This window comes from Gekko japonicus, unplaced genomic scaffold (assembly GCF_001447785.1).
Source record: "Gekko japonicus isolate JY-2015 unplaced genomic scaffold, Gekko_japonicus_V1.1 scaffold603, whole genome shotgun sequence".
Lineage (NCBI taxonomy): Eukaryota > Metazoa > Chordata > Lepidosauria > Squamata > Gekkonidae > Gekko > Gekko japonicus.
The window spans coordinates 340891-353301 of NW_015169192.1; the positions used below are offsets into that span (position 1 = coordinate 340891).

Sequence of the window (12411 nt, forward strand, 5' to 3'; positions counted from 1 at the left end):
AAGAGCTAAGCACTGACGCAACCCTTCCTGCCCTCCGTCTCATGATCTGCCTAAGTTCACAGAATCAGCATGGGGAACTAATCTAGCTTTCACAAATTCTGGAGATGGTTTTGTCTTTAACTACCTCCTTGAATGTCCTCATTTGGGAACTGCCTACCCCCTCCCCATTTTGCACTTATTTCAGAAGCGAAAGGGCTTTTCAGTACATTGCTAAAAATGTCAGTTACACAACTTAAAAAAAACACCCTTGTTTAGGCATTTTCAGTACCCCACAACAAACCTTTTTAGGGTCATCCTGTTTTACTTCCAGCTGTGCTGCCTCACTCTCTGCTGTCTGCAGACCACCGCCCAGTTCCTGTAAAACAGTCATGAACAGTCAAGATTTCCTCCCAGAAGGAAGGCCTAAATCTAAAATTTGAGGGGAAAGGGTGGGGGGGACGGACGGACTTGATTACTACCTTTGATGGAAGAGACACACATCCAGACACATTGGATATTTGTTACCAGAACAATTTGGAGAGCGTGTGCAGTTACCATGAGAGATTATCCATGGCCTACTGTGTAAACTTTTAGCAATTGCACATTACAGAAGAAAGCAACACCTGGCTCTAAAGGAAATATTTTTTTCATATATTTATTTCTGGCTGTGTGTTGTTTTACAATAGTAATACTGACCGCTGAGGAAGGCCCAAAGGGGCCGAAACATGTATGGTCTACTGGTCATAAGATATACCCATCAAAGGTATAATATTAACCCCAGAGATAGCATTACTGAATATGATACCGGAAAGTTACAAATATAATGTAAAATTCTTGTTAGTATATATTTTGGCAACCGCAAGGATAATGTTGGCCAGATATTGGAAGCAAAACAAATTCCCCACTAAAGAGGAAATTAGTTTTAAACTCTTAGAAGTGGCAGAAATGGATAAGCTTAGCTTGATATTACAAGGGAAAGATGAAAATGTATTTCTGGAGAGATGGGAAAGACTGTATATTTGGATTGATGAAGTGTGGAATGTATAGACTCAAGATATAAGGAGAAATATATGTATGTACAAGTAAGAGAAAACCAATAAATAAACCGTTTTTTAAAAAAGGTATATGTGAAACAGCTCTGTATGTAAAAAGTTTTAAGAGTCTGATATTTGGATCATTTATTTTAACCTATTTTGTTTTTTACTAATGTGTACACCATAATAAATATTTGTGTTCTTATAATAATCTATTATGTTAGCTTGACCCTCATATATCACAACCTAAATCTAAAGTTCATCAAAGGGGAGCAAAAGGACACTATCCAGTGCTGTCGACCTTTGCGGGAGGGGTGTTTTTTTGTATTGCTGACAAACAGAAACAAACTGGTTTGATTGGGGAAACATTCACATTAAAAGTGTGTATGTATTTCCCCCACCACCCAGAAGAAAACCCTTGCTGATCAGACTTAAGAGTCCACCTAGCGCCAGAAGCTTTAAGGTAACACAAAAACAGGGCCCACAGACAACAGCCCCTCTTCCTTTATCGCCAACATCAAGCATTCAGAAGTGCACTGCCCCTTGACTTAGATGTTCCATCACAGCTAATTGCATTTGATAAACCTATCCTCCAGGGATGTATCTAACTTTATTTTTAAGCCTCCCCCAAGTGTAGTTAACTTACAACCCTACCACTTTGGGCACTTTCTAAGCCTGTTTTGCCACATGCATGTTAGTCAGGAAAATCATATTCTGGCCATTCTTCTGCCTCACAGACAGAGAAGTGAATCGGCCCTCGGCAAATAAGAAACAAGTTAAAACACACCAACGGTTTGATAAAACTAGCTCCTGACAAGCCACAGAGAGAGGAAGAGAGATACTGGCTTCAGTGGGAAGGAGACAGTTGATAAGGCAGTCCAGCTTCCTTTGCAGAGAATGATCTGTTCACAAGTGCATGGGTTACACAGCCAAATTGCAGTGCAACCTCACCTTTACATTAATCCCTATCCTCCGTCTGCAGCCCTGGATACATTTTCCTGCTATACGGTAAACTACTCCTTTAGTTGTGGCCCACTATATCACCTTTTCTTCAACAGCTGGCCTTTGAACACTACAACTTTTAAAAATATTCCTTGGGAGGCTGAACAGCATCACCTTTGGCCTTTGCAACTATATACACAAGGGTATTCCCCCCCTTCCCTCTCCAAATGAGCCCTAACTTCTGGCCTACTTAAATGCCAGAGAGTCAGCTGTGTTGTCGCTGTTCGTAGCGGCTGCATACTAATTACCTGTGTGGGAAGCAGGCGGTGCTGCCTCCACGCACTAAGTTTAGAGCTCTGCTTTCACGTTATCTGAAGCGTTTCAGATCAGAATGCTCAACTCCTTCTGTCACCACGAGACAACGCATGAGGAACAGAAAGAAGGCCCGAGGAAAGAACAAAACTACCACGATTGCAATGAAGCAGCAGATCTCAGAACCCAAAAGCAAATAATATGGGAAGAATGCAAGCAGGCTGGGTAGAAATCAGCTGTCAATAGGAGAAAGCCGAGATTAGGTTCAAATTAGAAGAAGCCAAGAAAAACAAATATGTGCTTTGAACATGTTGGACCGGTTTAGTCCAAGGACACAACAGGAATAGTCAAGCTCTGAGTCAAAGCTATGCTCAGAGGACGCAACAGAGGTCATTAATCAAGTGCTCCCACTTTTACTTTTGATGTCCACTTCACTATGGATGGGTGCAGGGACACAGAGGACGAATCCTCTGTGGGGTCTGGTTCTTTTTAACAGAATCCTCACGTCACCCTGACATCTTTTAAATTTACAAAGGAAGAGTGCATTTTTAAGAGATACTAACTCATCTACATCACGGGATGCTGAGACTATATTCTGCTTAAGACCATAAGAAGTGCCTTGTAGGTGTTTGGTGGCCACCAGAATCAGCCATCCGTTCATTGGTGAACTGGGACTAGGCCCATGGGTCCCTTGGTAATGCTCCAAGACGATCAAGAGATGAGACAGGGTCCATATCTTGCTAGCCTAAGGTAACTAGTCTCTGGAAACAGAAGTCATTCTTTACACCAGAGGTGGACAAATTATGTCTGCAAGGGGAAGGGGAATGGTCTACATCCAGCATGTGGCAGTTTTTCCTCTGACTCTCAAGTGGCTTATCCATTTGTGGACAGCATTTGCGCATCAGACTGCAGTACTGGTTAGTGGGCCCATGATTCTGAAAAACAGTTCAAGGTCTACTAAGAGCAGCAGAGAGAGAGAGTGAGTCACATTTGTGGGCTCTAGTTTGGATGCTGGTGCTTCCTGTTTCTAGGAACCAGGATGCAACTATGAGCACTCAAAAGCAGGGGGAGACCAAGATGTGGCCATAAAAATTGCCACCCCTGCTTTAGGCTACCATGGTAAGTAGCCCCTGACTTTGCCTTCTCATAATAGTTGATTCAGCAAGCCATTTGTGCACATGGAATGGATTCCAGTTCATTTCCCCAAACATCAGCTTCCTCGCAATCCTTTTTTTCCCCATCCTACGAGTTTTTGAAAGAGATCACAAAGTGACCTGTGGTGTGCTTTCGCATGAATAAAACCCTCATCAGCCCATTAAGCTCCCCTGGCCCTCGGATGCCGGGCTCAGGAACAGAACTCGAAGCAACCAATCACACGTTGCAGTTCACTTTGTATTTATACTAAATGATCACCAATGCAAACCTCGCGAACTACACCCCCCTAAAAAAAGAAAACTTGGGAGGAGAGGAAAACTTTTTTTGCTCTCCATTGTCCACTGTCTACCTAGGCACTGCAGGTTTGACGTCTTTAGAACGAGATGACCTGGCTTGCTCTCTGTTAAGGTCAGGCAGGCTGCTTGCATCGGACAAACATTTATACAAAGAGACGCACCTTCGGTATTGGCGGCCCAACTTTGGTAGGTGACCTGCAGAGAGGTGGAAGGAAAGAAAAACACAAGAGATATGCAGACCTTAGGTGAAAATAGGAAGCAATCAAACACATTCCAGCATTTAAAGGTTAACTAGCAAATATTTATTTCCTCTATACAGCACTTTAAGAGGTTTGTCCTTTTAGATTTGCTCAATGACATTTGCCATCCCTCTCCCACCCCTCTCCTCCTGGCACTGCAGAATATTCTTGGACATGTACTGGGATACAGTCAGTTCACACAGAGCGCAAGCCAGCCTTTGTCTTTTCTGTGTGAGCTCTACATATCTGGGAACACATCCATAGACAGCATGTGCTGATCACACCCAGCTCTACCTTGCTTTATCTAAAGGCTGCAGTTGGTATCCTGGGTCAGTGTATGCTGGCCATTGTCAAGTGGCTAAAGGTCAACAAACTGACACTGAATCTGGAGGTGGTCCCGGTCGGGAAGGCTGAGGTTTTGAAGGGTGTCGTGCTCCCTACATTTGATGGGGCTCCTTATCTGATTCTGTAAGGTGTCTGGGTGTTTTGGATCTAGGTCATTTCTGGCAAAACAGATCAGTGCAACGGAGAAAAGTGATTTTTCGTACCTCCACGTGGCATGCAAATTAGCTCAGCTGAGGTGGTCACATTGCCTCATGCCACAATAAACTTTAGCCTAGAATGCCATAATACACTCTACATGGGGCTACCCTTGAAGTCAACGCGGAAACGTCACCTGGCACAGAATGCAGCACCCTGGCAGATGGCAGGAGTGGGCCGCATACACACAACACCAGTGCTACAGGCTCCTCAGTGACTGCTAGCTGGTTTCCAGATTCAATTAAAGGTATTGGTTACGTATCGAGCCTTTCATAGCCTGGGACTGACATATTTACAGTTCCTTCTCTTCTGATATGCTCCACCGAGGCTACTCCACTAAGCCAAACAAACTTTGTTGGAGATCCAATTGTGCCAACAGGCTTGAATTGTGTCAACTAAAGACAGAGTGCTTTCCGTCGTGGCCCTTACTTGGTGGAATAGCTCTCCGAAAAATGTCAGGACAAGGTGGTTTTTCAGAGGCCACGTCAGGCCAAATTGTTCAAGCGCACTTTTTTTTTTTAAAGTAGGTTGTGTAAAAGAAGGTTATGCAAAAATTTGGGTCCCATAGGTTTTATACAAACCTGGGCCTATTGTACTGATTCTTCTGGTTTTGTTTAATTATGCTTTATATCACAATGTAACCTGCCTTTAGTCTATGTTCGAGGAAGGCAGGATAAAAGCTCCACAAGTAACTAAGCCTGCAGGCCGAGATGGATGGTGGTGGTTAATCTGCGAGATCTTCTCACTGGGGAAACCCTGTGGCTTCCCAAAACTCAGACTGAAACCTGCTGCTCTTTGGCACTGGAGGCCATTGCGAATAGAACTGGAGGTAGAGAACTGAGACTAGGGGCTGGGTGAACAACTGTGCTAATCATCTACCCTGGAAATGGCACCTGGCCTCTTTCTGGCTTCTCTATCACCAAGACTCCTACAGATGCTCTTTTCCTCCCATTCTGCAGCAAGAAGGGCTACAGATTTCCACTGCTGTCTTCAGCAACCTGCCAAATTCTACCTCGATACCATGTTTCATATGGCAGTTGCACAGATAAACAGATGTCAGGAGCCCTTATTCAGGATTTGAAAATATTCAAGTTTAGGCCCACAATATTCACGGGGGGGTCCCCTCCCCCCCACTTTTTGGATGGGCCCGTGCCCAGTGTGACACCTAGGCCTGGAGTGCAGCTCTCGGGCTGCGCAAGCAGCAGCAGCATGCCCAGCATGGGTCCTGGGCCTGAGGTAAGTGAATTCTCTGTGCTTGTGCAGAGAACACTACTTTAATTTTCAGGGGAAATAAACCCCCCATGTTTTTTTTTTAATTTTCCATTTTTCTGCACACCTGAGGAGTGTCTCCATGTGGCCCTAATCCACAGATTTAGCTATCCGCAGACCGGGCCCATGGTTGGCTAATAGTATACAGATGCTGGAGAACTCAGCTAGAGGAGATAAACCTGACTTACTACCTATATCAAACCACAATCAAATCATCTATAGTTCTTCCATACTTTGCAGCAGGGCTTCACTATTTCCCCTGTTCTGGCAGGGACAGTGGAACCCACTACAAGACACTCTGCCTTAAATCACAAGCCTCTGAATGCAGCAAGGCACTTTGCCTCTTGTAAGTGATCAGGAGTTCTCACTGGTGAAGGCTATTGCTAGCATTGACACTCTGCCTTAAATCACAAGCCTCTGTATGCAGCAAGGCACTCTGCCTCTTCAGGAGTTCTCACTGGTGAAGGCTACTGCTAGCACTCTGTTTCCCTATATTGGTTTGGAAAATGCAAGCAAGGAAGCAGTGGGGAAAACAGCTAACGCTATGAGCCGTAACCATGTCTGAGACCTGAGATGCAAGTAGGAGATGCACAAGCTGCACCAGGAGCCCTTCCAGGGCCTGAACCACTCAGAACCTCTTGTGCATAAGCCCCTTCCTTTTGAAATGGGAGCTCCACCGCACTGCTGCTGCACCGCACTCTCTGCATAACCCCCTTCCTTTTGAAATGGGAGCTCCACCGCACTGCTGCTGTTGCTGAGAACAGAGAGCTGCTAGGCAGGGAGACCTGTATGAGGCAGGGTGTTTATTCTTATCACAGATCCCTATGAAACTGTGGCTTTATAGCTCTTCAGCTGTGGCTTTTTCTGCTCAACTCCAAAAAAACAGAAAATGCACTCCCCACACCCTCAGCATGCCAGCATTGGAAAAGGTGCCACTGAGACACCCCAGTATTGCAACCCAAGGTTAGGAGGGGCAGCTCTCCTTCTGCCAGGCCCAGCAATTAGAGTTCCAGTTGTGGAGTACCACCAAGTCAGCAATTCAGAAGGGAAGGCTGAGGAGCTCTGTAAGTGCCCTAGGCAGCTGCTTCAGCGGCACTGGTCAGACACCTTAGATAAACTTAGCATGGTTCAGATTTTGTCCTCTCTTCCACCTCAGTTTACCACATGTTGAAGGTCAGGCTTGCCTGCCTGCCTGCCATTGTGAAGCTTTACTGGACCGCCAATAAAGCTCAGTGGTTGTCTGGGGTTTAACAAGTTAAAAGTATCCAGGAGTGAAGCTTCCATTTTGTTCTGCATTTCTCATGTGTAAAGCAGTCTGCATGGGGAGGATCATGGCCTGGGGCCTACCTATGGCCCACAGGAAGCTGGTCCTCTAAGAGCTTACCAGCTTTGTCAGGAGCACTGGCTAATGGGCTCCTGACAAATTGCTGAATGGATTGCGGGCCACTGAAAGTCACTCTGTCCCCAAAAGCAGGCAGACAGTTGGATTTGGCCTTTGGGATAACCCCCCCCCCCCCAAAAAAAATCTGCATCTGCGCTACCCAGATTCTGTTTAGAGACGGGTGTCTTCTGCAAGCAGCATCAACAAGAAACATCCTTTGGATTAAAAAGGTGTTCGCGGGCCTGGCATGATGTGGTCTATGGGGTCGCAAAGAGTTGGACTCAACTGTGCGACTGAACAACAACAGCAACAACTTCCGTTCCACGTGGGCAAATGGTCCAGGGAGAAATGGTCCAGACAAATTTCAAATGCTAACCCTGAGAACCTTGTTTTTTAATTAGCTAATCAACCTGAAAGGCTTATCAGCCGCAACTCATTGGTTCTTGGAACATTTTTTTTTTTAAATTTCTGCAATAGAATGCCACTTCATCTTGAGTTCAGCTGAGAAAATTTAAGCCAAGAACATGTTCTCTACATTGACAGGACATCCTAGCTGGCTATTAAAGCCCCTGCCCTAACTACAAGGTGACCTCAACTGACAATTAATGCTTTTGCAATGTTGCACTCATTACATAGGTGAATTGTTTAGATGGTTAGGGTAATAATAATAATAATAATAATAATAATAATAATAATACTTTCAATTTATTAATCGCTTTCCCCAGTGGGCTCAAAGAGATGTACAGTTATGCATTAGACAGGGGACTAACAATGTTCAAAGGGGATAGGGAGGACAACATATATTCATTTTTTAAAAATTGCACACGCTGTCACTGCACAGTGTAAACGTCTTCTGAAGTAGTATTATGCATTCTATACATTCTGCAATATTCACTTGTTTCACAAACACCACCAATCCCCCAAAAAACCGTACGGAGCCAGAACCTCTGCCAGGAAAGGCTTATTACAGGTACCTTTCAGCAACTGTAAGGTCCTTCTGCACATGCACCGCTAAAACAGTGAAACTTTTGATCACAGAGCATGTTTGAAGTTTGAGTACTTACTAATACATGATCACCTAACAGTGATAAAGTTTACACTTTGCACATAGGATTTCTACAGGAAAATATAAGCATTTCTCTATGCTGGCTCTTTCTGGAGGTAATGCTTACTTTGGAAGAATTAGGAAAATGCAGCAATAATACCCCTTAATGTGCTGGTTTGTCCAAACTGGCCAGAAGGCTGCATAGCTTCCAGGAAACCGTGCTTCACGGGTATCAAACGTCAAAGGTCTTTCTAGTCAAAAACTCTGCAGGAATACAGCCTACAGGCAGGACTGGCCAGGATTTGAATAGGGAATATCCTCTTCTGGGCACTGCAGCCCCGCACAGGACGTAATTCAAAGCTACAAAGATTGCTCTCCTGGGTTCCAGCATGCCCACCTCAACCTCCCACTGTTTCTCCTAACACAGCACAATGAGAAATACTTCCAGTTAGGCCTGCATCACTGCCTGACAGCAGCTGGGCTCTGGCCTCACGCCAGGTAATTATGAACACATGAAGCTGCATTACAGCAAGTTAGACTCCTGGCCCATCACACCCACACACTGAAGTCTAAGGAGAGAAGGGTCCTTTCCAGCCCTGCAACCAGAATCTTGTTTAATGGGAGAAATCAAAGACTGAACCTGGACCCTTCTGGGAACTGACGGGAGGACAGCAGCGAAGAGAATCACCTGTCATCCTACAAGTCTTATATGGCTGTAGCGGATACCTCCATGAAAGCATCGACCCAGTTGTGCTTTAGCAAAGAAAAAAGGCAAGCCCCATCCTGGGGATTATTAAGAAATCGAATGAGAAGAAAATGACCAGTACCCTAACACCCCCACCCAGAACTAAGCTGCAACCTCATTCTGAATACTGTTTACAGTTCTGGTAGCCATGATCTCAATAAGGATACTGCAAAGCTGCCCGAATTACAGAAAATGGCAAGCAAGACGATTAAGGAGTTGGAGCATCTTTCCTGCGTGGAAGGGCTAGAGAGTATGGGACTTTTCCATTTAGAAAAGAGATGAGTAAGGGGGAACATAATGGAAGTTTATGAAATCACACATGGGATGGAGGAAGCAGAGAGAGCTTTTTCTCTGCTCCCATAATACAAGAACTCAAGGTCACCCAATAAAGGGGAAGGGTAACAGATTCAGGACAGACAAAAGGAATATTTCTTTACTCGATGAGTAATTAAATTACAGAACTTTCTTCCTGTGGAGATAGTGATGGCCACAAGCGTAGTGCTTTAAAGGGGGATTAGAGAGATTCATAAAGAATAGGTCCACCAGTTGCGACCAGCCATGGTCAATAAAGAGAATTTCCATATATGAAGACAATAAACCTCTGAATAGGCTAGAAGACTGCAGCTGGGGACTGCCTTGTCCTGTATACCCTGTCTGTTGGCTCTCCAGGACAACTGATGGGCCCTTGTGTGAAACAGGATGCCGGACTAGATGAACCAGATTAGGTGGTCTGAATCCATGAGTTCCTCTTAGGTCGCTAGCTCAAGCTTTACACCTTTGCCATTAATGCACTAGGCATTCGTAGGCAAGACACTCTTCATTCTGGCATCAGCAATATGGCCTACCTAACAGGGCTGCTGTCAAGACTAAAAAGTGTGTGTGAAGTGTAAAGGACTTGAAACACTGAACAATAAATACTTAAGTATTAGTATTCTGCATGTAAAACATTGTGCTCCATCATTCAGCTATGGTGAGGTCTTTCTGCCAGTTCTACCCCTGTCTCTGTGGCAGTCAACCCCCTGCTGAATCAGGGGTCCTGATATCTGCTCAGCTGTACTGACTGTGGTCTTTACCGTTTTTACATTCAAGATGCCCCATCATCTGGAGAACTGAACAGTCAAAATGAAAACATTCCACCCAATGCACTCACAAGAGACGTGACTCTCTCACCCAATCTTACTCTCACCATAGGGCCTTTACTTCTACTTCTCCAAAAACCCTCACACTGCAGGAATACCCACCCTTCCACCAGTCGACTCCTCCTCACAACTCACAAATGCAGAGTTTAAAGCCAACTGCAAGGTCAAACCACTCTTTTCTTTTCTTTTTTTGCCATCAAGTTACAGCTGACTTATGGTGACTTTGCATGGTCTTCAAGGCAAGAGATATTCCGAGATGGTTTATCACCGACAGCCTCTGCGTAGCAACCCTGGTATTCCTTGGTGGTCTCCCATCCAAAACTGACCAGGGCCAACCCTGCCTAGCTTCCGAGATCTGACAAGACTGGGCTAGCCTGGGCTATCCAAGTCAGGGCAAACCACTCTTTCTCACCCATCAACTGTTTTGTCACCTGCATTAAAAATTATGCAGTTAGGAATAGTCAACCCTTTTTTCAAAAATCAACACAAAAAACTGAAGCAGTCTCATTTATCTCAGAATTTACTTGAACTCTGTCAGAGATTATTTTTTTTAATCTGAAAAGCAAGGGGAATGACATCCAAAACCTTCTACAGACTGCAGCTGCAGCATTTCAAAATCAGCAAACAAGTTGCAGTTGCCAACAAGGTATGTTTGTTAAACACACAGTGTAACATTGAAGAGCAATACTAGCTTCTCAAATAACTGACCCAGGTCAAAGAAATAACAAAATTAAAGGACAGAGAAGGATAATTTAGGCTGCAATCCCAGGACTGCCTGCTCTAGAGTAGCCCCATCAGCAGCAATGGGATTACTCTAGTATTGCAAAGATCTCAGAAAAGTTTCTGCTGGCCTACAAAATTTAGGATAATTTTTAAGATTAGATGAGGAAACAAATGGGTTGTGGTACTGAGGGATTTTAGTAAGAAATTTTCTTTGTGAAATTATTTAGATACGTGCCCAGTTTGCTTGCTCTTAAAAATTCTGCTCTACACACACAGCCAGAAAAAAAGGGGGGGGGGGATGGGACCAGACAGCTTTCCTTTTCTGGTCACCTAAAGGCAATTCTTACTTGCCAAAGACAACCAGCCTACTGGCTATTAACAAGCATGGACTATACATCCTAGTTGCCATCAACAAGCATGGAAGATGCCCAGAAGTGGTTCCACAGAACAGCACAAGCACTGACAGAGTAGATGCCAGTTTGCCACAACACCCCTCTTTTTCAACTCCAACGAAGCACCGAGAATCTCTGAACAAGAAAGAATGGAGCCATTTTACAAAAACAGCCTTTAAAAGTGAGTAATGATGTTTAGTTTTGCATTCTTCCCCACCCCAACTACAGTTTAGATAAAACAGGTTGGGGTAGAGCAGAATTTTTAAGAGCAAGCAAACTGGGCATGTATCTAAATAATTTCACAAAGCTCCTGCCAACCTAGCAGTTCGAAAGCAAGAAATTGCAAGTAGATAAATAGGTATCATTTCGGTAGGAAGGTAACAGCGTTCCGTGCGCCTTGGTGTTTAGTCATGCTGGCCACATGACCACGGAAACGTCTTCGGACAGCGCTGGCTCTTTGGCTTTGAAACGGAGATGAGCACCGCAACCCTAGAGTCGGATTCGACTGACTTTCGAGCAAGGGAACTTTACCTTTACTTTAATGATGTTTACTTTTGCATTCTTCCCCACCCCAACTACAGTTTAGATAAAACAGGTTGGGGTAGAGCAAAATATTTAAGAGCAAGCACACTGGGCACGTATCTAAATAATTTCACAAAGGAAATTTCTCACTAAAATCCCTCAGTACCACAACCCATTTGTTTCCTCATCTAATCTTAAGAATTATCCTAAATTCTGTTGTGTCCTGCAGAGCCTTCGAGCACTTCTTGGTTTAAACAGTGGAAATAGGACAAGATGCTTCTGTGCACCTACTTTTCCTTCCTCACTTTCAGGCAACGTACAAAGCCAAGACACCAGAATCCAGCCTCAGACTTGCGTCTTTGTAGTACGCAAACAGTACGAGAAAATGGAGCACTTTCAGCTGTTTCCAAGCACAAGAGGAGAAAAAGCAAATGGGAAAGAGCTGGTAGAAAGTAACCAGGGCAGTACAACCAACCTGGCTGTGAAAGATTCCAGGACGGATAGGCAGTGATAAACACACACAAAAAATGTTTTTAACGTACTGTTATTTTAAGAATCAGTGTACTGGAAAAGATAGGTGACTTGGGAGGTTTCTATCACAGGGCAGATCTGATTCACCGTGATTCATTCCCTTGTCAGGTGCCATGGAACTTGAGGAGAAGTGCCTGTTAGGAAGATGGATTTCTGCATAAGCCGGA

At 44.4% G+C, this 12411-nt stretch overlaps 1 long non-coding RNA gene across 1 annotated transcript in view; it reads right to left on the reverse strand.

The window, feature by feature from the left end:
- Window positions 1-287: 287 nt before the first annotated feature.
- The window catches only part of LOC107114684, a 14434-nt gene continuing 2310 nt past the window's right edge, over window positions 288-12411 (reverse strand). The window contains exons 2-3 of the long non-coding RNA XR_001482651.1: window positions 3880-3913; window positions 288-355 (exon numbers count right to left, since the gene is read on the reverse strand). This is a non-coding gene — a long non-coding RNA (uncharacterized LOC107114684). The remainder of the gene's footprint in view (window positions 356-3879; window positions 3914-12411) is intronic.